The sequence below is a fragment of the Symphalangus syndactylus genome, chromosome 5 (assembly GCF_028878055.3).
Source record: "Symphalangus syndactylus isolate Jambi chromosome 5, NHGRI_mSymSyn1-v2.1_pri, whole genome shotgun sequence".
NCBI classification, from domain to species: domain Eukaryota; kingdom Metazoa; phylum Chordata; class Mammalia; order Primates; family Hylobatidae; genus Symphalangus; species Symphalangus syndactylus.
In genome coordinates this window covers 45603910-45628822 of record NC_072427.2, presented here as the reverse complement: position 1 = coordinate 45628822, position 24913 = coordinate 45603910, and the positions used below count along the sequence as shown (strand labels likewise).

Below are 24913 nucleotides of genomic sequence, written 5' to 3'. Positions count from 1 at the left end.
ATGGCATTGAATAGACTTTAAAAAGGACACCTGTTTATAATATGACAGCTGAAACAAGAGGGCAGAACATCACCTCAATGGACCTCAGTGGGGAACCTGTTCTAGGACGCTGTGTGCACATACTTGTCTGCCAATGACCGCATACCCAGTGTTGATTTTGGGGTTATAAATAAATTTTAGTGAGTATGCAAATTTGTAAACACAAAATCCTCCAGTAATGCAAATGGACTGACCTTGTTTATCTGCTTATTTTTGCCATTCTATGGTCTAAGTTTAAATGTCACTGCCCTACAGAGATCTTGTTCTTCTCTTTTTGTAAACCTGATTCGTCACCCTCTTTTCAAATCATTTATTATCTTTTCTGCCTTCTTTAGACTCTACACACTAGAGTCAGGAAACATATCTGTCTTATTCACCATTGTATTCCTTATATCATTAAGGCTTACCATAGTGCCTGGCATACATAGATGTTGAGTAAATATTTGTTGAATCAGTGAATACTTCTTTGAAAGTAGCATGTATGGAAGAAAAAGCACTGGAATTGGAGTTGGAAAATCTGGTTTTCCATTCTAGTTCCAACAGTGGCTTTGTGATTGGTGACAAGTTACTTATATTCTTTGAGCTTCAATTTCCTCACCTGTACAACTGAAAAACTAACACCTATCTTTAGAGATGTTTTTAAGATCTTAAAAGTCAGGCAATAAACATGAAAACCATTAGTATCTGGCACACTGTTGATACCCAATAATCACTGGATTGGAGTGGTTTATGACCTACCACTAGGCATTTATAACTGTATGAGCAATATAAAATATACTAGCAAACAGTGGGAACAGTAAGTTTATTTGGACATACAGATAGTGCTAACTCTCCATGTATTTGGCATTATATACTCAGAGCACCCAAATAATTAAGAGAATTTTTCACTTTGGAAGTGGATCTTCTGTTATTCTGTCAACCTAGCTATGCTCTTCAGACTCAAAGGTTCTACACATGATATACTATGTACATGTCACTATAAAAACTGATAATTTGTCTATTCCATTTCAAAAAAAATTCCTGAATGTTTAAAAGCAATTCTTCAGTAATGTAGTTAGAGCTTGTACTCTCTGGAAACAAGATTTTTTTTTTTCTTTCAAACACTCCTAGACAAACAAGGACATTTAGTTAAGAAGCTTATTATGATTCTGTCTGAAATGCTTTCTTACAAAAACCTATTGTATCCCTTAAGATTTCAAGGCAATAAAAACCAATAATTTTAATAAAATTATGTCAATCTTCCCGCATATAACTAAGGCTAACAACATAATCTAAATGTTAAAATATAGTGGAAAAGAAACTACATAAACAATGCATAAGGTTACTTCACTCAAAATTTATACAAATGATTTTCTTACAAAATTACGATGATCAGATATGATTAATGATATAAGATTATTGGTCTTTAATAGAGGCAAAACATGATGACTCACTGACAAAGCAAGCTAATAGCACGGAGGGAGAGAAGGTAAGTTTGTATACGTGATTACAAAGCAAAACAGATAAGTAAAACCACAGAATCAATAATGATTATATTATATGGAAACTTTCATTGTTTCCTAACTTACATTTATATTAACTTTTCTGGAGATGACATTTTTTAAACATATAAATCGTCATTAGGAACCTGACAACAGTTCTAAATCAAACCTAGGGTTTAAAACATCATTTGCCGACAGGCATCCTCCAAGTGTTTTCCGCAGAGGCACATCACTTCTGATTATTCCCAGGCTATTTTAAATGATCTTGGACAGGGCTACTGAATGACTTGTCAGCGAACAGGAAAACATTATGACACCACTTCTCCAGATTTCTTCCCAGAACATGAAATATTTGGGATCATTCTAATTGAATCAAGGCTAGCTTGAAAAAACAAGTTAAGCTTCGCTTTAAAGCTTTCAGTTTTAACTGGAGGAATGCTTCTAACATATGGCAGCTGGGCTCTGACTCACAGCAACCTTCAAATTCTGGCCAAAATGTCTGTTTCCTGAGATTGTGTCTGATATGCCTGTGCATCCCTGGTGGGGCCCAGCAAGCATTCAGTAAATGCTATTGTTGGAACGAATGAATGAATTAAAGGGCTCCTAATTATGAGCTACAAATTCTTCCAGCAACAAAATAATCCCATAGGAAAGCTGCAATGTACTTGGAATTGATATCTATGAAGAGTTCTATTTTCAGCTCCTTTACAAATTATTTTTATCATTTATGCTCAACTTGGTCTTTCTTGTTTTTTTTTTTTTTTTTTTTTTTTTAAACCAAGATGTGAAAAGCACAGAAGCATTTTCTAGAACATGAAAGACCAGTATACTTTGTAGAAAGTTTCATTTGTATGTAGCTTGTGTGTGGTAATTATTTTTAAATCTCAGTTAATCATCATATATTTTCTTGGAGCAGACTTTGGGTGAGGCACTACGTGAAATGTTTGAAAAAGATAGTTAAAAGGAAAAAGTCCTATTCTTGACTATGCACCAAAAATTGTAACTAACACTAGTAGAAGGTATGCAGTTTCCAGTAAGGCAAGTGGTTATCTAAAGAAATACTAAATCAGAACTGCTATCAGAGGAGTATAAACAATTGCTATAATACTTTTCGATCAGACATCTCTCACATGAAATCCTCGTGAAATGGAAGATAGAAGCCGAAAAAACAGAAAAGAAAAAAGAAAAGAATGAAACAAAGATCAGCAAAGATACCACTAAAACTCCAAGAACCAAAGTTTGTATATGTGCTTTAAAAAGCATCCCTTTGATATTTACTCCGAGGCTTTTTTCTCTTATGTCAGACATAATTCTGACAACCTTGATATCTGAACTTCCAGTATACAGGAGATATTTTAGAAGCACAACAGAGACTTGTGCTCATAGGCACAAAGAGAAACAATAAATATTGAAGGAAGAGATTTAAAAAATGATAAAAAGTTAGACATAAGAACTCAAAAAGTACGGCAGCATGGAGCCATTTAGCATAGGGGCAAAGAGCCAACCACACCTGCCGAGTTTCTGAGCGCATCCTGTATTACAGCATACTGTACACACCATAATAATTAATGGTTATAATGACTTTGACTCACTAAGGACGTATTAACCCACGAACTCTAAGAAGATAGGGACTTACATAATATATTTTGAAAGCTCCCCTTCCCCCTATAAAGTGATTTAGTTTAGGCACTTATAGAAACATGCTGCAGAAAATTAATTTTTTATGATGTAGCTCATTTTCTGATAATGCCTTGAATGTGACGTGGTATACATACCTAAAATAATAACCCTAACTATTTAAGACCTTACACACTCAAGGACTTAGGTGTTCCTGTTTCAGTAAGCTATGTTCTGAAGCATACTGGAAAAATAAAGCGTGCTCCATAGGAAGCTACCTGCATTATACACAGGTATTTTATTTAATTATAATATTAGTCAAATATCAATAAAGTAAAAACTCTTTAAACACAACCCTTTCCCCCTATTTAAAGCTAGAATGTTTTTGTAAATATTTACTGGAGTGATGAGTGTTCGGGGCTCAAGTTTAAATATATATCATTCTGTGAACATATTTGTTGCAATTGCTATTTATAGAATAATGTTTAACCTGCCAGAATTCTGGAGAAAGAAAGATTAGCAGTTAAAGCAAGGTCGATGGGAAAAAAAGAAGAAAGCCACAGACACAACTTGGCGTTGTTTCCGTTCAGTGCAGGTGAAGTGACAGGTTTTTAAAGGTACGCTTTATCCATGCACACACATGATACCGATACCTTTTTCTTGGCTGCAACAATTCTTTTTCAGAACTGCTAGCTTGTTTCCAAGGCAGCTGCAAAACATCCGTGAAAACTAGTTAATTTGTTAGAGGCATGGAAACTGCTGCCTCTCCACCTGCCAGGCTAGATCCACATCGTACAGACTCTACAATGGCAGGAGCTGAGGGTCCTGAGATAAATTTTCTCGGCTCCTGCATAGACGGAGGAAAGGGAAGTTACTGCTGAGAATGTCCTAGACATGGATGTGGAGCTCAGATGCTTTTGGGTGTTCTGTCTCTTTCACTCCACATATTGTCCTGGATGCAGAATAATACTTTTTGTATTAAAGTCACCATGGCCACCTCCAAGTTGCTTTTACATTTTATTGTTATTATCATTATGTTGTTGTTAATGAGAATGCAGCTGAAAGGCTAAGTTTGACACTTAAAAACAGCCAAAAATCCAGCAGGCAGGAATCATCCCCACTCACAAATGGGGTAAGTGAAGCTCAGAGAGGCCTCTGGCTCAGCAGATCACACCGCTGATGGTAGAGCTGGGACCTGAACGGGGGTTTCTGACTCCCACTCTATTGCTCACTACATGTTGCAAGATGCTAAGTATTGAAAACTGATTTCCTGTTCCTGAAGAGTTTATATTTTGAGAAACACAGGTTGGCAAGTGTAACGAAAGTTTTCCATGGTAGGACTTTGAAAAGTAAACAGGAGGCTGTTTTTTATTTCTTCTTCAGAAGATTTTTTGTCACCACGTCTATCTTTCTTTCTGTTCATACATTTTTATATTATCTAATCATTCCTGCCACAAGAGATAATTTACACGGCTCTTCAACAACATGCCACCAATAAATCACCAAACATATTTTAATAAATCAGGCCTCATAACAATCTACAGTAAACCGGATCATATGATGTTGAGCATATACCAAGCCTGGTCATCTGATGGGGGTTTTATAGTCTCTGGTCCTTTCTGCGTGACTGAGAAACACACGTAGTTTATGAAGGGCCCCGGTGTCTATCATGACATTGGCCTTAGAAGTTAAGAATATACTTGCAGTTATGTCTCTTCATTTTCATGGCCCTGTATTTCATTAATTTCATTAAGCCTTCCTCGTACATTTTAATATTTCATCCATGCACATGGTGGGGAGGTCTAGGCAGGCTGATTCATATTTGCTTACCAATAGCAGAAAGGAAGGGTTCCCATGATTAAGTCTAAAACTGACCTCCTTCCACATTTAAGGGATTATCATTTGGCATCTCTGCTCCACAGACCTTTGCTCTTAACACCATTTGCTTGGTATGAAATAGTGAATTAATTTAGGAAAGAAGCATGATTAGGTACTAGGGCTTTTGAATTAAAACATGAAATACTTAATTAGGCAAAATAACGTGGAACATTAATGGCAGGGATTTTAGAGGAAACAAAAATGTGGCAGCCTTAGGGTTAAATGACTTTTAAAAGTCTCAGGTATCGAGAATGACAGACCCAGGAATAAAATCCTCAACATCTCATACCTGCTCAATGTTCTGATCATTTGGTCACACTCTAGGAAGAGACAATAAATATATATCTGTGGAAAGTCCATAAGATGGAAATGAGGTGGCCTACCTTTCATCATTTGCAATGATCACAGACAAAGCCATTTATAAAAATACCTGCCACAACAGAAGCCGCCGCATCTCAACCCAAAACGGGAAGACACAGAAGAGGTTGATAAAAATGAAATCATGATACACGAATCCTCATCCTATCACCAAAGTGGTTGCCCAAAGAGGGGTCTCCACGGTTGCCTGATGAAAAGCACAAATCATGGACTACCCACTGGGACAGTGGGGACAGAGAAGTGAGGGAATGGCCTCTTCTTCAGAGGGCTGAATGGCTGGACTCTGTCGAATGAATAGATAACACCATTGCAGAACAGACAGTGGAGATGAAAGTAGGAGCCAGTGAAAACAGAAGCAGGGAGGAAAACCATTAAAGGCGTGAAAAAATAACAAAAGTCCAGGGACTGATGTGATCAGCACCCACATGCTAAAATTGCAGCTCGAGAGAGCCGTTTGAAGCTGCTAAAGAGATTTAATACAATCTGGAATGAACAGAAATTGCCATCAAATAGAACAGAAGGGCCACCAAGAGACCTTAAGGAAGGGCAACCTAATGGAATGTAAGCCCTGCAAAGAGCTCACGTGGCAATGTCCTTTTGAACATCTCAATCATTCTAAAGTGTCGTGTAAGTCACACACACACACACATACACACACACAGTCCAGGGTCTGTGGGGAATTTTGATGGGAGGTGCTCATCAAAAGTCTTAAATAATGCAAGGCAATGGCAATCCATCCGATCTTCCACTCTGAGGACCAGGAGCAAAGAACAGACGCAGGTTTCATCAAAGCAGCCTCTAATCTTTCTAGCACATCTGCAATGTCCATCTCACCAGGGGTGACCTTCTGAGTGAACTTTGGGAGAGATGTGCTCTTTGGTTTTGTCTGGGTTGCAGTTTAATTCAGCAGGAAGCGGGCTGTGGCTGGGAACCACAGCACAAAGAAAATCACGGTAAGGAGGTGAAAAATGCGGGACTGATCGACAATAAGTGAGATGAAATAAATGACTGGTAGTTTTTTATGAGACCAGCAGAAGAAAAATATATATGTATATATGATAGGTGATCACTTTTAAAGCTTGTTCCCCATTGCTGTTACTAAGTAGGCAGTGATAGAAACAGCACAATTGAGCAATAACACTGAGATCAGAGAGAGAGAGAGAAGGAAAAAAAAAAAAAAACAACGAAAGGATCAGAGAGGCTCTTTAGGACTGTGTCCAATCCAGGGCGACCATCCAAATAAAAACTTTGAATTTTATTCAAGTGCCATGTGGATAAATTGCATTGTGGAGATAAAATATAGAGACTTTAGAAAATGATTCTGTTTTCATGCAGATCATTGTCGATGAGTGAGAGTGTTTTGGTTTGTGCAAGGTAGAAAAATCAGAAGATAATAAAAAGTTTGTCGTAGATAAAGCTAAGAAGTCATGTCACCTAAAGTGTATGGGCCAGTGGTCTTTCCTAATTTCAAACAAAGGGAGAAAGAACGTATTCTAAGCAGGGACAAGTTAAAGGGAATTTGCATTTGGAGGTAAATAAAATTTCTATTGCCACTCAATTATCTTCACTCTGCCAGGCTGGGTATTATTACACAGACAGTAGGGAATGGAAAATTCTTTCCTCTTGAATGGGTTCAATCTCTCAGACCTGAGAAGATCTCCAAGGGAATCTCCATAGCAGGAGTGGCTAGACCCTTGTTTCAATATCTTCTGTCTCTAACCCTTGGTTGTTCATTTCATACCCTACCATGTTTCCAGCACTGAATCAGCCCCAGAATAGGACATGAGTAGAATGAAAAAGGGATTCGATTTGCCATAGCTTTAACCTTCCTTAAAGTCTTCTGTGTTTATGCACTATGAATTTTCTAGCGATATGAAAATGCATCTTTTTAATAATTCTATTCTGCATTTTCTTTGTCTTGGTAGAAAACAAAATCAACATCTATCTTTACCTCAAACAATCTTGAGTTTTGCAAAAAAAAAAAAAAAAAGGTGGAGTCTTCTTTGCACGAGGAGTCTAGAGAACTCTTAGCACCTAGTAGGTGCTCAATAAATACCAGCCAATAGGCAGGGCTCCTTTCCTCTGACAGCTGGCCATAGACACAAGCTGCTTTGGGAAACCTGATGGAGAGACCCGCCTTTCTGGCAGAGCCATCCTCACTCTTTCATCACTGCACTCAAAGATATTACTGATGTTGGTCCTCTGGTTTTGCTGCTTTTTTCCTCTGACTGGACTAACTGAGTCTACTCTGCTCACTAGCTGCCACTTCAGAATCCTGTCACGCAGCGGAAGGCCAAAGGACATTTTCCCCTAAGTCCTTTTAACTTCCTGGCATTCCGTTTTTCAACCCCACATTAAAGGTGCTGATGTTTCATCCTAGTCCTACCAGCCAATGGGTGGCCTCAAGTTAGACTAGGCAGGGCTTCTATCGGCTCTTTCCCTGTTGGGCACAGGGAGAAGGAACCCAGAGAAATGTTTCCTCAAGCTCATTTTCTAATTTTTCCTTGGATGCTATCACTGAAGTTCTGAGATCATGTATTAAGAAACAGACACATTTGAAACTAACATACAACAGATGTCAACCTAGGGCCAGGATTGGCCAGCAAGACTGATTTTTTGCAAGTTCTCAAAAATAATTTTTTTCTCTTTGCTTGCCTTTTTTGCCCTGTGCCCTTGTCCAATGCCCAGTCATCTTATAATCCATTAAAGCTGGTATACCAATTCTGTTTCCTTTCCAAGACAAGACCTGCCAACTTGAAAAACAAAAATGAACCTCCCCTCATTTTGGCATGTTCCTCCAAGCCTCAACTAACCCCGGGCAGAAACTAGTGGATGTATGCCCAATTGAAGCCTGAGGTTAGAGTCATAATTTTTACCTCCTTTAGCGAACAATTCCCTGGTATGTTCCTGAATTGTCATTCTTGGTATATTGCTAGACCAGGCATTAGCAAACCCAGCAGACTGGCATTCTCTGCAGTATGGTAGAACAAGCCTGCTGTTGTACGGAAGCTGAAATCTGAGACCCCTCTGTACCTAGAAGAATCTCTCTCTCTCTCTTTCTCTTTTTCTCTCTCTCTCTCTCTGTTTTACTCTGTCCCCAGGGGTAAAGTATTTTCTGCAAACATGAAATTAGTTTATATTTTAAGGGCTTTGGAATTACTAATTTTGACTAAGTTAAAAAGGGCAGAGCAGTCTCCTAGTACTCTCCCGAGTGACTCAATCTGTGATTCTTGGGAAGGGTTTAATGGACATATTTTATTTTCGTTCAGGGTGACCTCACTGATCATTGTGCAAAATGCCTTTTCTTTTTTTTCCTCCTTAAAACAAAATAACTGCAATTTTCTAGGCATTTCCTAGAGAAGAAAACTGTATTTTGTTTTTTTACTTATCTTTAAGGCCACTGTTCAGGAATTGTTTTTTTTTTTTTAATTCTATTTAAAGTGTAGGTGAAGGTGATTATATCTTTCCAAAGTCAGTAAAACAAATGTGTTGCATAAGTCATTTCAATTCAATTAAGAGAAACAGGTCAGATGCTAAAATATTAGTAAAATCAATTATGAGTAATAGGTCTCCTGTTAACATGTATCACTACAACCGCCTCTCTCATAATATTTGAATAAATTTACATTTGTTTCGTATCTCTGTGTGCCTGTAATATACAGGGGTGTCACTTGACCGTAAAACCTTCTCTATTTCCTTCTCTTTGTTACATTTTCTCTGGTGTGCCTTGGAAATGACATGTAGACTAACCCTTTAGAGTGAAGGTTTTTCTAAAGAGAGAAAGCCCGGTGACAAATTAAAAAGAGCTTTGGAGTCAGATCCAGCTTTGAATCTTGTCCTGTCACTTGTCAGTTGGACAGGGAGCTTCATCCTTGGGAGCCTCGGTTTCCTCACCTGTGAGGGTAATAGTACCTTTCCAAGGGGTTGTTCTACGATTTAAATACAACAACTTGCTGTAAAATGCCCACCAGGTTGCCAGGCACGTCTGGCATTCATTAAATGAATGTCTGTTTGTGAACTCTTTTGAAAATCCTAAAAATTACTAATATATAAGAGAAAATAATAATCACAAAATCTCAATTTGATATCTGTTTTGTGTGTGTGTGTGTGTGTGTGTGTGTGTGTGTTAGGATTACAGCCACAAAGTCACCTGAAAAAAAAAAAGGTGTCAAAGAGAAACACTTTCTTCTTATTTGGTAAAAGGGCACCCTCAAAATCTCAGGTAGATAGTTCATGGGAAGGTCTTATGGGACAATAAATTTACTGCTGCAACCTCAGTAGCCTTTTTTTCAGACAAACAACTGATATCTGATATGGGGAAATTATGTGAAAAAAAAGAATACAACATTGAGTCTATGCCATAATTGGAAAAACATGAAAATGGCATACATATATGATAAAAAGTTAAAAAGGAAAACTGGAAAATTTTGGTAGATTAGTAAAAAAAATGATCATTTTTTTCCTTTGTAAAATCCTTTATTCTTATAGGACATTTGAACATTTAAGTGGAAAATAGAGAATTGTGTGATTAGAAATTCATCCTTTTAGGCTGATAGGCTACAATGCCTATCAGTTGAAAAAGATAATATCTCAGGAAGTACAGTTTGGCTTAATGGAGTACTTGCCTCCTAATCGCACAGAGGAAATGCAAGCAGTGGCATTGACTGCTGGGGAGGAGGAAGGAAGGACAATTTTGGAGCATGGGCCATCAGCTGAGGGGAGCAGACCTGGAGATAGTAGACCCTAAATGGAAATAAAAAAATTGGAGCAGCCAGGCAAATCAGTACAAATGCAACCTCTGGAAGGTTCTAGTTGTGTAGGAAAGAACATTAAGGTTGATTCTTTTGGAGTGTTTCTGTGTATTTTTGAGGAAAAGAGGCATTCACAGGGCACATTGATGAGAAGGTCCCAAGAAAAGCATTCAAGAGTTTGGAATGCAGTTTACGGACAATCTGGCTTATAAAGACATGGCTTCTGCATTGGTTCTATGAACCTTTGTGGGGAGGGGGCAGCATGGCACAGGAGAAAGAACAAGGTCTTCAGGGCTTGACAGAATAAGGTTCAAGCCCGTGTCTGCCACCCACTAGCCATGTGTGCTGGGCAAATGGCTTAACATCTAAAACTCAGTTTTCTCAAGAAATAGGATACTTAATATTTATAGTTATCATAAGGTTTAAATGAGATTATACACATGCACATGCAGACAGACACTGACATGCTTACATACATATAAACCGCCTGGAGCATAGCAAGCTCTCAAATAACGCACCTTTTCTCAATGCAGGGAGCAGAAAAGAGAAGAACTCCCTTAAATTAATAAAGTTCTTGGCTGTGGCTCCATCCCAGTTTATGTGCTCAAGTCGAGACCAGAACAGCCTGCTCAGGGAGCTATAGGTTAAAGAGTGGTCAGGGAAAACAGAACAGCGCCACCCCACACACAGCCCCCCCGCCCCCCCCCCCCACACACACACACACAGCCCCCTTTCTGCTTCCTAGAACCTGGTGGTGGATCAGCTGCCACTATCCACAGCCACCCAAGTCCTAATGCTCTCTCGTGTTTCTTCATCTTAGTGCTGGTGCACTTGGCAGAGCTGATGGCTCTGATTCCTGTATTTCGAATCCTGTAATAGCCCATGCTGACCACACTTGGGGTCAGGGGATATAGATAAAGGGGCACTGGGTGGCTTCTGTTCTCCACTGAGCCCTGAGATCGACTGCTTCTAAGTCCTGAAGGTTTGCCTATCTTATCTGGGAAACCAGTAATAGGAAAGAATAACACCCCAGCCGGTATCTCTAACCCTCACCTTGCAACAAGTGTAAAATGAGAAGGGGAGGGAAGATTCGCCCCAAAGTCTCATGAGATGGGGCCTCCGAGGACTTATCGGGAGCTTGCTAAGCAGGTAACTCTGTACCGGGAGCTCCAGCAGCAGCCAGGGAGGAGAAGGCTGATAATGGGATTTGAGTTTACCCAGCAAAACCAACAGGGAGCAATCTTCAGTGGGCGGAGGAAGAATGTGAGCTCACGATAGCCCAGGTCCGGGGAAGCTGCTCCCTGCCAGCCCAGCTCATAAGGAAGTTGTTTATGTTTTCTGTTCGCCAAAAAACCTTTGCGCGCTGCTGAAACCTGTTTGTCCTGAACTCCTAACAATCAACACATGGCAACCAGTTCTTCAGATGACAAGTCCTTTTGTTAACGAGCAAGGAATGACTGACGAGGCCCTGCCGCCTGAAACCCCTTAGCTGCATGGAGTTCTGTGGATGGAGGTTGAGAGGGCTGCTTCGAAAATAACTCTGTTTTCTCACTCTCCATTCACCCATGTGTCCCAGCTCTTCACATGTGAGCAACCTATAAGCATTATTGTTATGAGCATGTCTCATTTGGGGGGTGCTGAATTTAGTTCCTCTAAAAAGTGCCATTGCTCCAGGAGAAGCAAATGCACCTCTATTGGACTCTTACAAAACTCAGTGTGAAGAGCATTATAAAATAACTCAAATTGGCCGGGCGCGGTGGCTCACGCTTGTAATCCCAGCACTTTGGGAGGCCGAGGCGGGCGGATCACGAGGTCAGGAGATCGAGACCACGATGAAACCCCGTCTCTACTAAAAATACAAAAAAATTAGCCGGGCGTGGTGGCGGGCGCCTGTAGTCCCAGCTACTCGGAGAGGCTGAGGCAGGAGAATGGCGTGAACCCGGGAGGCAGAGCTTGCAGTGAGCCGAGATTGGGCCACTGCACTCCAGCCTGGGCGACAGAGTGAGACTCCGTCTCAAAAAAAAAAAACCCTCAAATTTTGTCCACATATATACACTCACACGCATAAAACACTTTATGTCCTGTTTAATGTATGCATGCACAAACTTAGGCACACATATGTATTTGTGGTTTGGGGATCAACCGAGAGCAAGGTAAATTAGGGGACATGTGAATTGGCAGTGTTAAACAATTTGATAAAAGTGTTGATCAAATCCCATAAGGGTGTGTGTGCTCAGGGTGGTGCTATGACGCGTCTTCAGTGTGTATGAGACTAATGCCAGCGCATGCGTCTGCCCTCTCATCTCTCACCTTGTTGTCTATTAAAATCTCGTCTCCCACACCTGCCAGGCAACCTCCCAGTTGCACGAGGGCTGTCGTTGGTTGGTGAGGATTGAGAAATTTTGATTTGTTTGTTGTTTTACTGGTATCTGTTGTGAACCAAAAGTTAGAAAATATTCCTTGAGTCCTTGTGAAGGCTCAGAAAGAAACAAGAGCTGGGAAGAGCAGCAGAGGGGTGTTTGGGGGAAGTTGTGAAGAATTCCAGGGGTCACGGGGTTTAAGAAATTCTGATCTTGGAACCGAAACAGACCCCAAACATGTCAGAACTGCATTTTAGGAAAAGCGCTTAGGAAAGAAAGTTTCTCAGGTACAAATGAACTGATTTCCCCTGAGTAATCTTGTGCGTCGCACAAATAAGACTGATCATACCTGCGTTCTGTGGTTAAGGTACATCCAGGTTCAGCTCAACTAGCTGCAAGGTTTCCTGAGTCAGGGGAAAGGCTGTAGGAAACCCCCTGGTCCTCAAAACCCCCCTTGTTCTCAGACCAGCCCCACACCTACCTCTGTAAGTAACAGGTTGAGTTCTCAGACAAAATACATTGAAGAAGACTTGATGTACATGCTTTTACTGTGACGGGCAAGATTCATATAAAAGACAGTGCATTTGGGGGAAGACTTGCACAATATAGAATTGCTTCTGAAATCAATGAAACAAAAAAAGCCCACAACAACACAGTAGCCCCAAGCTTTCTCTCCTGTCTATCCTAGCACAACTTATCAGAGGCAGGGGTGACATGATGATATGTATTCTTTACTAGTGAGCACAGTAGGACAGGGAGTGTATCTGTCTGGCTCAGTGTTATCGTCAGAGAACCCATCACGGTGCCTGGTATACAGTAGGTGCCATTTTATTGCTCATATTTGTTGAATCAATCAATCATCTGTACAAGGGAGAGAACCCAGCCCCAGTCTTCAATAAGTGCTTGTCCACTAATTGAGGCAAAGAAATCATACCTGGTCCATTGAAATTTGGGGGCCCTATTTTTACCACAGAAACACAGGACCAAAGGGTGAACTCTGTACTGAGTTTTGAAGGCAGCAAGGTCTGAGGAAGCAAATGCGCAAGAGGCAGAACGTGACAGTGAGAATTCCTCTTGGAGAACAACCTATCCATAGACTCCCCCGGAGGGACTGCCTGCAGAACTGTCATTGGTCAATTTCAATGCGTGTTACAGATTCATAGCACAGTGGATGATGAGCTATATTAATCAGGAAGAAAGAAAGAGTAAAGAAAAAATACACACACACACACACACACACACACACACAGAGAGAGAGAGAGAGAGAGAGAGAGAGAGAGAGAAACCTAAAACTGTGAGCTTCTTCACAGCCTGGTCTTCATTAAGAACTTCAAACCTGGTGACGGGCAGATTTGCCCTATGGTAGGAAGGAAGCCTCAGTTCATCCAGTTCTTGAAAGCAGTTGCTAAGTCCAAGTTTGGGCAGGACTGTTCCAGAGGCTGGGCCTGGCTATGTCAGGGTGTTGCTGTGGGTATGGGGGAAAGATAGAGAGGCAGCCAGGGATAAGAAGTGCTCTAGAAGTTTGCTGTACTCTTGGCAAGCCAAACTCCAGTTCTTAAAACTAAGAAGTCATAGAGAAGTGAATGGGGCTTGTAACCGAGGGCAATTTTTAATTATCAGATAGGAATAGACTACTACAGGCCACAGGTAAGGTGTTAAACAGATGTTCTTTTAATAGTTACCCGTATCTTTCTTTTCTTGGCCAGTAACACTTAGCTTGGCTCGTTTTCTCCTCTTGTGTTCCTGGAGGTGGGGCAGAGGTGACTGGGGACTCTAAGAATCTGACAGTAACACCATCCTCAGAAACAGTGACGGAGTAATGTTTGGGTACCAGCATTCAAGACTCAATCAACTTTGGCCAAGCCAAGGGCAACCTCCGCTACATTGCTCTCCGCTCTGACCCCTGCCTACCCACACAGCCCCTACAGATACATGTAGCAGGTGGTGACACAGATCCCTTACACGCACATCTTGAAGCCTGTCCTTTGTGTTCAGTATTGCACCCCAGGCACCTGGCACACAGCAGTGCCCCAAAAATGTGTCAAATGTTGGATGACTGGATTAAAATATTAGGAGGCAGGATACCTACTTCACGTTATAGTTGCCCCTACCAAATTTCAACTCACTATAAATTATGTGAACACAACTTAAAAAAACAGTATTTATTCTCCAGGAGCTTTATAAGAGGCAGGATACATAGGTCACATGTTCTTTATACTTTGATGACAAAAAGAAAAATGAATGTATTTTCTCATTTCAGGATAGGAGAAAGTCATCTTTCTTTTGAGTTTTACCTCTTAAAGATAATCCCCTTCTCACTCTCCGAATGTCACTTTCCAACATTTCTATGTTACGGGAATAGGCGATTTCTTTGTAACTTTTCCTGCCTTGCCATTTCTCCAAATCTTGCTAATCTGCTGGGTTTGAAGCGCATGCATTTGTTTTTCCCATCTGCCTTAACACCTCCTGCTGACACATGCCCAAAGGTGCTCAGCTTAAAAAGGGAGTGGTCTTCAAAAACATAAACTAGGTGTTCCCTGTTCAAATGCAAACTTGACAGGTATTCTCACAGGGAATACTGGCACCTTTCCCTCAACAGCTGTACAAAAGGTTAAAACTTGTTCCTGGCAAACACAGTTACACGAATGCATCCTACATGGATTGTCCCTTCTTGTGCTTCACTAAGCTCTAATTGCAATCATGTTGGACATAAACTGCTTACTGTAATGTTTCATAATGTAAAGTGCACTCCAGGATTCAGTGGTGCTTTCTTCGAGTTAAAGCATGATCGTGGTAACAAAATGACTACAAAAATTGACACACATTCTTCAATAGATCATCTTTCTTTGGAGACAAAGACAAGTTCTGACTCCTCCTATTATTGAGGATTCAATTTAGTTTTATGCACTGTTAGCAGCCATCTCAGCTGCATTTGAACAATTTAGGGACAAACTATCTCGGGGCTACAAATATGGCAACCCATATTCACAGATGATGTATCATGATGATGCCTTTTACGTCAGTTCACAATCATCAGGGCTAAGGAAATTTTGTTTTGCTTTGTTTCCTAAAATCTTCTAAAATTTTATTGCATGAGAATATCATAACATGTAAGTCAACTGAGAAATTTAGTAGTAATCCTGTAACACTAAACACATTAGCTGCTTCCCTCCTTCCCCTCATCTCATAGCATTGAAATCTGTCTGCATACAAGCGGGAATTCTGCCTACAAGTTGGTCCCCACATTTTCCATATCGCCACTTTATCATAATGAGTCATAATGTATTATCGCACAAGGATCATCCATCCTGACCACTTCACTGTGGCTCAGGAGCTGTCAGGTCCACCAAACCACTCAAGATTTCAGGGCTTTATGCTTTTAAGATCCAGAGCCACGGGCATTGTTGGAGGCACTTTCTGCAGAAGGTATACCGTATCTTTGCCTGCTTTTGCAGGCCTCAGTGGACAGACAGCCGTAGTCTACGAGGCTGATTCTCTCTGTTCATTTATTCAATTTTCCAAGAGCTCCATCCACCTTCTCTGATGCCTTCCCCAATCATTCCTGCCCCTAAGATTCTTCCTGTCCCTTCAACTCCTGAAGGTCCCGTGGTCAGCATCTCTCGCTATCTCCTTTTGTAGCTAAAGTATAGATGCTTCGTTACCCTAACCAAACTCTGTTGTTTTTAGAATGAGGATTCTACTTTAGACTTCTTTGGGGTCCCAGGATATCTGGTGCGTAGGAAGTATTAATGCATATTTATAGATGGATCTGAATAATAGTTTTGAGATAACCATCAAATGGAAAGTAAGTGAAAATAACATAGAAAATGTGAAAGGGAAAAAGACATCATGGTATTAGCTTAAATAAGGACAGGGACCCCATCTCATCCCTTAAGTGACTTAATCTCTCTGTGCTTCAGTTTCCACATCCAAAAAATTGAAATCATATTAGAACCTACTTCATAGGCCATCATGAGGATCAAATGAGTTCTCATGTGTAAAGTGGTTAGAACAGTGTCTGGCATGCAGCAAATGCTATATATTTTTAAATGAAAATAAAAATTAAGTGACATGGTAATGTCTAAATCTAGCATAGTACCTGCCACAGAGTAGCTGCTCAATAAAGGCTGAACTCAACTACTGTCTGTTTTGTGACACTTGCACCAGCATGGACCCGGGAGGGAGGGAGCAGCGGCTGGGACCAAGGGACTGGCTGGTGACGGTACCTTCCAGGAGAAGTGTTTGGGAAAGCAGTAAGCTCCACACTCCAGTTCAAAGGCTCTGGAAGTTACCAGGTTCTGCCACAAACTCGTTTAGCTGGAGTGCTCCCAGGTCTGGGATGTGTGGCTTTTCTGGTTAGTCCAAGGCACAGTTGCCCGGCACCCTGGCGCTGGTGGCTGCTGGGGAGAGGGGAACAGCCTGGAGCTCCACCTCCCACTAGCAGCTCAGAGCCGCACGGAAAGTTACTGCGTGCGAACGTGGCAGGAATGATGGAAAGCCCAGGGCTGCCAAGTGCTGCAATCCCGGGCTGCGTTTCTTATGCTCACAGGCACCGGCTCTTCGGGGAGTCTAGTCTATACATGCTTCCTGCGCATAACTGTATTCTTTCAGCAGTTACTATGCTTTGGCGTGGAGGGAGGAGACAAAAGTTTGAGGGAGTGGCAGTGAGGCATGAGCCAATATCCCATACACAATGTCTTCCTTGCCCTAAGATGTTCCTAAGAAGAACTTATAATTTCACCCACTGTATTGTATATCTCTGAACTTTCATCGAATAGATTTTTTTTTTTTAAGAAAAAACCTCTTTATCAAGTTCAACCCACCAGAGGTTTCCATTTGTCTATTTGCCCATCCATTTTTTAACAAACATCTCCTAAGCACCAATTATCTGTCAGCTACCCAACTAGGCCCTGGAAACCCAGAGAAGCTCATAGTCCACTGCGGAGCCAGAGAGTAAATTGTTGCTATATGACATGAAGGGCTATAACCGGGGCACACACAGAGAGCTGCCTGGCAGAGAATTATTTCTGCCAGGTGGGGACAGCAGCCTGCACAGGCTTGCAGGGGTGCCTTGTTAGAGCTGGGCTTTGAAGAATGACTCCAGTGGGGAGGTCACCAGGTGAACAAGTGGCCTAATTAGGCTGTGATGTACATTTATCATCTTTGTCCCACACCTGCTTTTTAAGCGAGGCTTTAAAAATACAAAAACAGATTGTGGGGTTGGAGAACAGTATTGTATCAATGTTACATTCCCTGATTATGATCACTGTACTGTGGTCATGGAAGAGAAAGACCATGTTCCTAGGAAATCTACACTGAAAAAGAGTAAAGGGTGGGGGCCGGGCTCGGTAACTCACACCTGTAATCCCAGCACTTTGGGAGGCCGAGGCAAGCCGATCACCTGAGGTCAGGAGTTCGAGACCAGCCTGGCCAATACGGTGAAACCTCATCTCTACTAAAAATACGAAAATTAGCCGGGTGTGGTGGCGGGCACCTGTAATCCCAGCTACTCGGGAGGCTGAAGCAGGAGAATTGCTTGAATCCGGGAGTCGGAGGTCGTGGTGAGCCGAGGTTGCACCATTGCACTCCAGCCGGGGCAACAGGAGTGAAACTGTGACTCAAAAAACAAAAAACAAAAGAAAGTGGAATGTTCCCTCCATGTAGTACCCATAGTATGTGTATACTCCCTCTATAATAGTATATATAACAGTATTTATAAATGGGGATGAGAATGATAAAGCAAGTAGAACGCAATGTTAATAATTAGTGAATCTGGATAAAGGGTGTGTGGGAGTTAGTTATGCTACACTTGCAACTTTTCTGTAAGTTTGAAATTATACTAACACAAAATGTTAACAAAAAATGTATAAAATACAAAAGATACTAAATCAGTTTCTAAAATACCAAGATGCAGGCTGGGCATGGTGGCTCACACCTGTAATCCCAGCACTTTGGGAGGCTGAGGTGGGCGGATCGCTTGAGCTCAGGAATTTGAGACCAGTCTGGGGAACGTGTGAAACCCCATCTTTACTAAAAATACAAAAATTAGCTGGGCATGGTGGTGTGTGCCTGTGGTCCCAGCTACTCAGGAGGCTGAGATGGGAGAATCACCTGAGCCTGGGAGGTGGAGGTTGCAGTGAGGCAGAGGTTGAGGGGAGACAAGACTGCATCACTGAACTCCAGCCTGGGTGATGAACCAGACCCTGTCTCAAACAAATGAAAAGAAATAAAATACCAGGATGCCAATGCCTTTTATTACCATCATTCTGAAAAGGATCGGCAATACTCAGGACATAATTTTAAAACAATTATTTTTTGAGATGGAGTCTCGCTCTATCACCCAGGCTAGGGTGCAGTGGCAAAATCTCGGCTAACCGCAACCTCCACCTCCTGGGCTCAGGTGATTCTCCCATCTCAGCCTCCTGAGTAGCTGGGACTACAGGCATGCACCACCACACCTGGCTAATTTTTGTATTTTTTAGTAGAGATGGGGTTTCACCATATTGGCCAGGCTGGTCTCGAACTCCTGACCTCAGGTGATCCACCTGCCTCAGTCTCCCAAAGTGCTGGGATTACAGGCATGAGCCACTACGCCCAGCCAGGACATAATCTTTGATTGCTGCAAGGTTGCAGCTGCCCAGTGAGACCCTGGAAGCCCTGAGGAATGCCGTGTCTTCCGTGTGTCCCGCCTCACTTATTCACTCCCTTCTTTTTTCCCTGAAACCTTGAAATTTACAGTGTAAAAGAGCCAGGATAGCAGTGAAGCCCACCACAGGTGTGCTCTGCAAAGTCCCCGAAAGAGGAGGGCCCAAAAGATGTTGCTTGCCTCTCTGCAGTGTAGGGACCCCCAGGAATGTAGAGAGGGGTCAGTCTAAAATATTCAAAATTCTTTAGTAATGCCCAGGAGGGGGCAGTCAGCTTAGCAAGGATTTGGGATCTATCAGCAACAACAATTCTATTGCACTTGCTTATGATACATTTTTAAAAGCAGAAAGCAAAAATTAAAAATAATAACAGCAGCAGCTAATATTTACCAAGGGCTGACTATACCCTAGGCACTTGGCTAACTACTTAACATGAACATCTCATTGATTCCCCCATGAAAGCACCATGAGGTAGGCTCTGCTAATGTTCCCATTTAACAGACAAGGGAACTAAGGCCCAGCTAGTCAATGGGGGAATTGGATATAAGCACAAGTGGCCTGGCTCCAGAGCCAGGCTCTTGGCCATAACATTATATTGCTGTAGGCTCTGGTTACCACTTTATGTGAATATGGACAAAGGATACAGAGGGGGATGAAAGCAGTCTGATTAGTTGGGGTGGCAGGACCACAGTAACGTTTACTTTTATTTTGATGTTCAGTGTTATTTATGTATTAAATAATTTTTTAAAATCAAAACTATTGGTTGATCATTTTTGACCCAGGAGATGCAGTTTGAGATACGTGTGCCTAACATAGAATCTTTATCACTAAATAAGTTATAGCTTCTCTGTGACTTGCTTTCTGTATCTGAAATATGAGATAATATTTGCCAACATTTTCCCACTAAAATTCTTGCTCGAAGGTTGAAATTCTGTGTATGGTATGTGTAGGATATGGAGCGGGTGGAGAGAAGGGGGTGGGAAAGGGTGGGGAGGCCTATGGTGGGGTGACTACAGAAATACTCTATAGGACAATTACTCACTGGTGGAATCAAACAAACGTTATGCATGAGGCCAGGCTGCGCTTTCTTTTTTTTTTTTTTTTTCTTTTTTTGAGACGGAGTCTCGCTCTATCGCCCAGGCTGGAGTGCAATGGCGCAATCTCGGCTCACTGCAAGCTCCGCCTCCCGGGTTCACGCCATTCTCCTGCCTCAGCCTCTCCGAGTAGCTGGGACTACAGGCGCCCGCCACCACGCCCGGCTAATTTTTTGTATTTTTAGTAGAGACGGGGTTTCACTGTGGTCTCGATCTCCTGACCTCGTGATCCGCCCGCCTCGGCCTCCCAAAGTGCTGGGATTACAAGCGTGAGCCACCGCGCCCGGCCTGCGCTTTCTATTTATAAGGTACTGTTCAACACTGGAAAGAAACATCAGATCTGAATTAAGGTTTTTATTTTTTCCCCCTTTCCTTCTTTCTTTTTTTCTGTACATCCCTCTCTTCTTCCTGTCCTTTCTTCCTCCTTTCTTTTCCTGGGCCACTGGAAGCAATGTTTGGTTATAGTTATACATTTTACCTGATAGAAAAGACTAGCAGAGACTTAGACCATAGAGAGTCAAGAGGCCTAAAGACCTTAGCATATCTTCCTTTGAATCCAGGGACACGACCTCCTGATATAATTGAACCTCATTACCACATGTATGGAAGAGGTCCTCTTCCATTTGCTGCATATATATATTTGCCGTATACACACACACACACACACACACACACACACACACAATTATTCATTGGAAATGTATCTACAAAAGGTAAATTGTTTGAGGTAAATAAAGGGACATGCTACTGTGGCTAGAAACTATGTTGATCAGTTGGTATTTTCTTCCTGGTCACCTTTCAGGCAATCTAGATAGAAAGCACAGCTTTCATTTCTGTGTAACATCCATCTGTGTTCAAAGATGCTTTTGAGAGGGCCAAGGGAACAATGATTTAATGCTGTCAAGTGCTTTGAGATCTCAGACAAAGAAGCTCTGTAAATACTGAGCATTAGCAAACCCAGTATCATTCCCCTCAGTATTATCAAGGCTTTGGAAAAATTAACCAAGAAATGGGCCCTGGCATATTGAGAGCAGCAATCGCTTCTGGAAAGCTTTAAAGACCCTCTACATTGGGAAATGTAGGGCTTAGTGAAAACACTTGCCCAAGAACTACTTTTCTTCGTTTGCAAATTAAAACCACCAAACACTAAAACCTGCTACAATGTGGAAAAGAAATAATTACATTAAAGCTTTTCAACCAAGCTCCAATGCAGAGAGGGCAAGGGATTGTGGGTGTGCATGTACTTAAGAGAGAGAGACATACAGAAAGACACAGACTGGGCTTCAGAAAAAAAAAACAAACAAAAAAAAAACAGAAAAAAAGGCTTTTGTCCATGTTTATATTTGCCACAAAAACAAATCTTTTTTGTTTTCTTTTGTTAAGTAAAAAACTTATTCATTATGTTTGGTGAGGTTGTAGGGCAACAGGCACTCACATACATTATTGGTGGCCACACAAACTGGCAAAGTCTCCATGAAGGACCACTTTGCAATGTCCAATAATATTATAAATGCATTTACCATTGTCCTACTATTCCGCATCTAAGAATTTATCCTGTACCTCTATTTGCATATGTACAAAATGGTTCATGTTTGAGGATATTCATTGTAGCTTTGTTTGTATTTGCAAAGCCTGAAAACAAATTAAAAATTTATTAGTAAGGGATTAAATAACGTCTGGTGTATCATTAAAATGGAATATCATACAGTTGCTAAAAAGAACAAGGAAATTCTGTACAAAATTGCAATGGAATTATCTCTAAAGATGTGGTGTGAATTGAAAAAATCAAGATGCAGAACAGTGTGTACAAACAGATATATTTGAATATGTATGTTTGAATTCATCATGCTAACATATTCATAGAATGGATTTTCGGAAGGCTGCATAAGAAATTGGTAACTGTGGCTAAGGCATAGAGCTTACACCTCTAACTTTATATCCTTTCGTACCTTTTGAATATTGTATCATGTACCTATGTGTCCTATTCAGAAAACAAATTAATGCTGATGGTGTATGAAACCATTGATTAAACAACAAAGTGAAAATATGAGCTTTGTAACATTTTCTAGGGATGGGGGTTGACAAGTTAGCTGTGTCTTCAGAGCTCCCATGTTCTTCCTTCCTCAGCAGGGACAGGCTTCTCAGCACCCTGCTGCCTCAGGGAGCCCAAAGGGACACCAGGAATGCTCAGCCTGTGTTAGCTCACGACTATTTCCCTGCCTCTGACTTCTCTAGTTCCCCACAGTTCAACCCAGGGTGGGTAGCCTGGTGTCTGTTTGAGCTCAACCTCCCCAAACCAGGAAGCCCGCAAGCTGTACCAGTCACTGTCAAACATCTATCTGAGCATACAGGGAATTCCCCTCTTGGGACTGACAGGGAAAATGATCCCTAGGGATTAGGGCCTCCACTGGGCTGTGTCAAACATATTTCATAGTTCCTGCAACTCTGACCAGGGATCATTTTGAAATTCGGGTTTTGTTGTTGCAAGGAATGAAGACTCACCAAACTAAAGGATGATTCTTGCAAGAATGCACATGGAGTAATACGAGTAGCCATGTTCTCATGGAATTTAATAAGAATTATAAAACAACAGCCTCAAAAATATCATTGATGAACTACTTAGCTGCCCAGCATGGTGCTCAGTGCTTTGCATGGATTATCTCCTTTCAACCCCATCATAAACCCATGAGGCTGTCGCTGTAATTACCCCCACTTTATAGGACATTTAGGCTTGTAGAGGTCACTGTCACCATAGAGTGGGTGAGCCCCACAGAAACAGGATCAGGAAAATCTGCTGCTCTCTTGCTGTCCCTCTCGTGGGCAGAACAGTTTCTCTGTCTTAAGGTTACTGCCTTTCCCTGGATGTTCGCCTCTCAGTTCGGATACTGACTGACTGACTCACTCACCACCATTGGGCTCATTCATAGACTTTGCTTCCTTATAACAGCAGCTTCTACAGAGGGATTCATGACCTTCTCCACCTAAAATCTCTGTGCTTCAGCTGCTGCCTACCTGCCTCCTCCTGTTCAGATTTCCCCAAGAGAGGACAGGAGAGATCATCCTTCTGCTGGAGGCCAGCCACTTCACTGGTCACCTCCTGACCTTTGGCTTGGGCATCCCACCTCGGGTTCCCATTTTGATTCATTCCTCTGGGGCTGAAGGGTAACAGTCCTCATGGACTTCGTCTTTTCCTTCACTCGTCAGATATTCTTGGAGAACTGACTTTAAGCCAGACATTGGGTTGTGGGTGGTGGGGGGAGGGTACACAGTGATCAGCAGAGCAAAGAACTTGCTCTCAGTGGCTCTTACCTTCTGGCTCCTTCACCTGCAGGTGTGGGTGTGGCAGACATTCTGGCCTGTCCAGTTCAAAGACAATGACCCGTGACCGACCACGGCACTGTTGCCTCAGTCTCTAAGTCACTGTCTCCTGGGGTCCCCTCATTCATGCCTTTTCCTGGTTATCCATCTGCCTCCAGAAACTGGGGCTGTGCCTTGCCCCAGTGTACTATGGAGTCCAAGGTGATCAAACAGATGGCTCCAACAGCTGGGTGGAGAATGATGGGGAGGAGTCTGGGGGATAATGCTCAGAGGCCCTGTGAATCTGCTGCCATGGGCAGTGGAATCCCAGCCACAAAGAATGAGGTTACTTACAATTCTCCCATAATTGTTGACTAAATTCCAAAGCTGGGCTCCTCTCTTTTCTTTTCTTTCTTCTCTTCTTTCAATACCAAATAGTTTGAAAAAATTCCATGCTTTGTCAAATGCCCTTCCCTAGGCTCAAATTAACCTTTTCCAAGTGTCTTTCACATTCTTCAAACACTTATTAATCCCTCAAAACCCAGCTCCAGGCATTGCCCTCCTCAGTGGTTTCTTCTCTAAATTTGAGATAATCATGCCTTCATATGGACTACTTTTGTACTTGGCATACATTTCTATTGTTACCCTTATCATACTGAGTTGCAAATATTTGTTTAGATGTGTGTTTCCTCTCCTGGAGTATAAGCTTACAGAGAGCAGGGAACATGTCTTAATTATTTATTTATTTCTTAATTTAAATAAACTATTTTAGGATAGTTTTAGAGTTACAGAAAGTTGTAAAAATAGTACAGACAGTTCCTGTATACTTTATTATCTGGTTAACATATTGCTTTACTATGGTATGTTTGTTACAACTAAGGAATCAACATTGGTATGTTAGTGTTTATTTCGCAGTTGATTTCACTAGTTTTTACCCGGTGTCCTGTTCCTGTTGCAGGATCCCATCCGATCTCACATTATGTTTAGCTGTCATGTCTCCTTTGCCTCCTCTGGTCTGTGACAGTTTCTCGAACTTTCCTTGTTTTTGACGATCTTGCCAGTTTTGAGGAGTACTGGTCAGCAGTGTTGTAGAATATCTGGGTTTGTGTGATGTTTTTCTCATGGTTAGACTGGGGTTTGTTTATTTTATTTATTTATTCTTTTGGAGATGGGGTCTTGCTTTGTCACCCAGGCTGCAGTGCTGTGGCACCGTCATAAATCGCTGCTGCCTCAAACTTCCTGGGCTCAAGGGATCCTCCTGCCTCAGCCTCCGAAGTAGCTAGGACCACAGGTATGTTTACTGCACCCAGCTAATTTTTACATTTTTAAAACACAGACAGGGTCTTGTCATCTTGCCAGGCTTGGTTATTTTTA

General features: G+C 41.7%; 1 protein-coding gene across 4 annotated transcripts in view; it reads right to left on the bottom strand.

The window, feature by feature from the left end:
• Nucleotides 1-24913, bottom strand: part of RORA (RAR related orphan receptor A) — a 740258-nt gene that overhangs the window by 115077 nt on the left and 600268 nt on the right. The window lies entirely within an intron of this gene.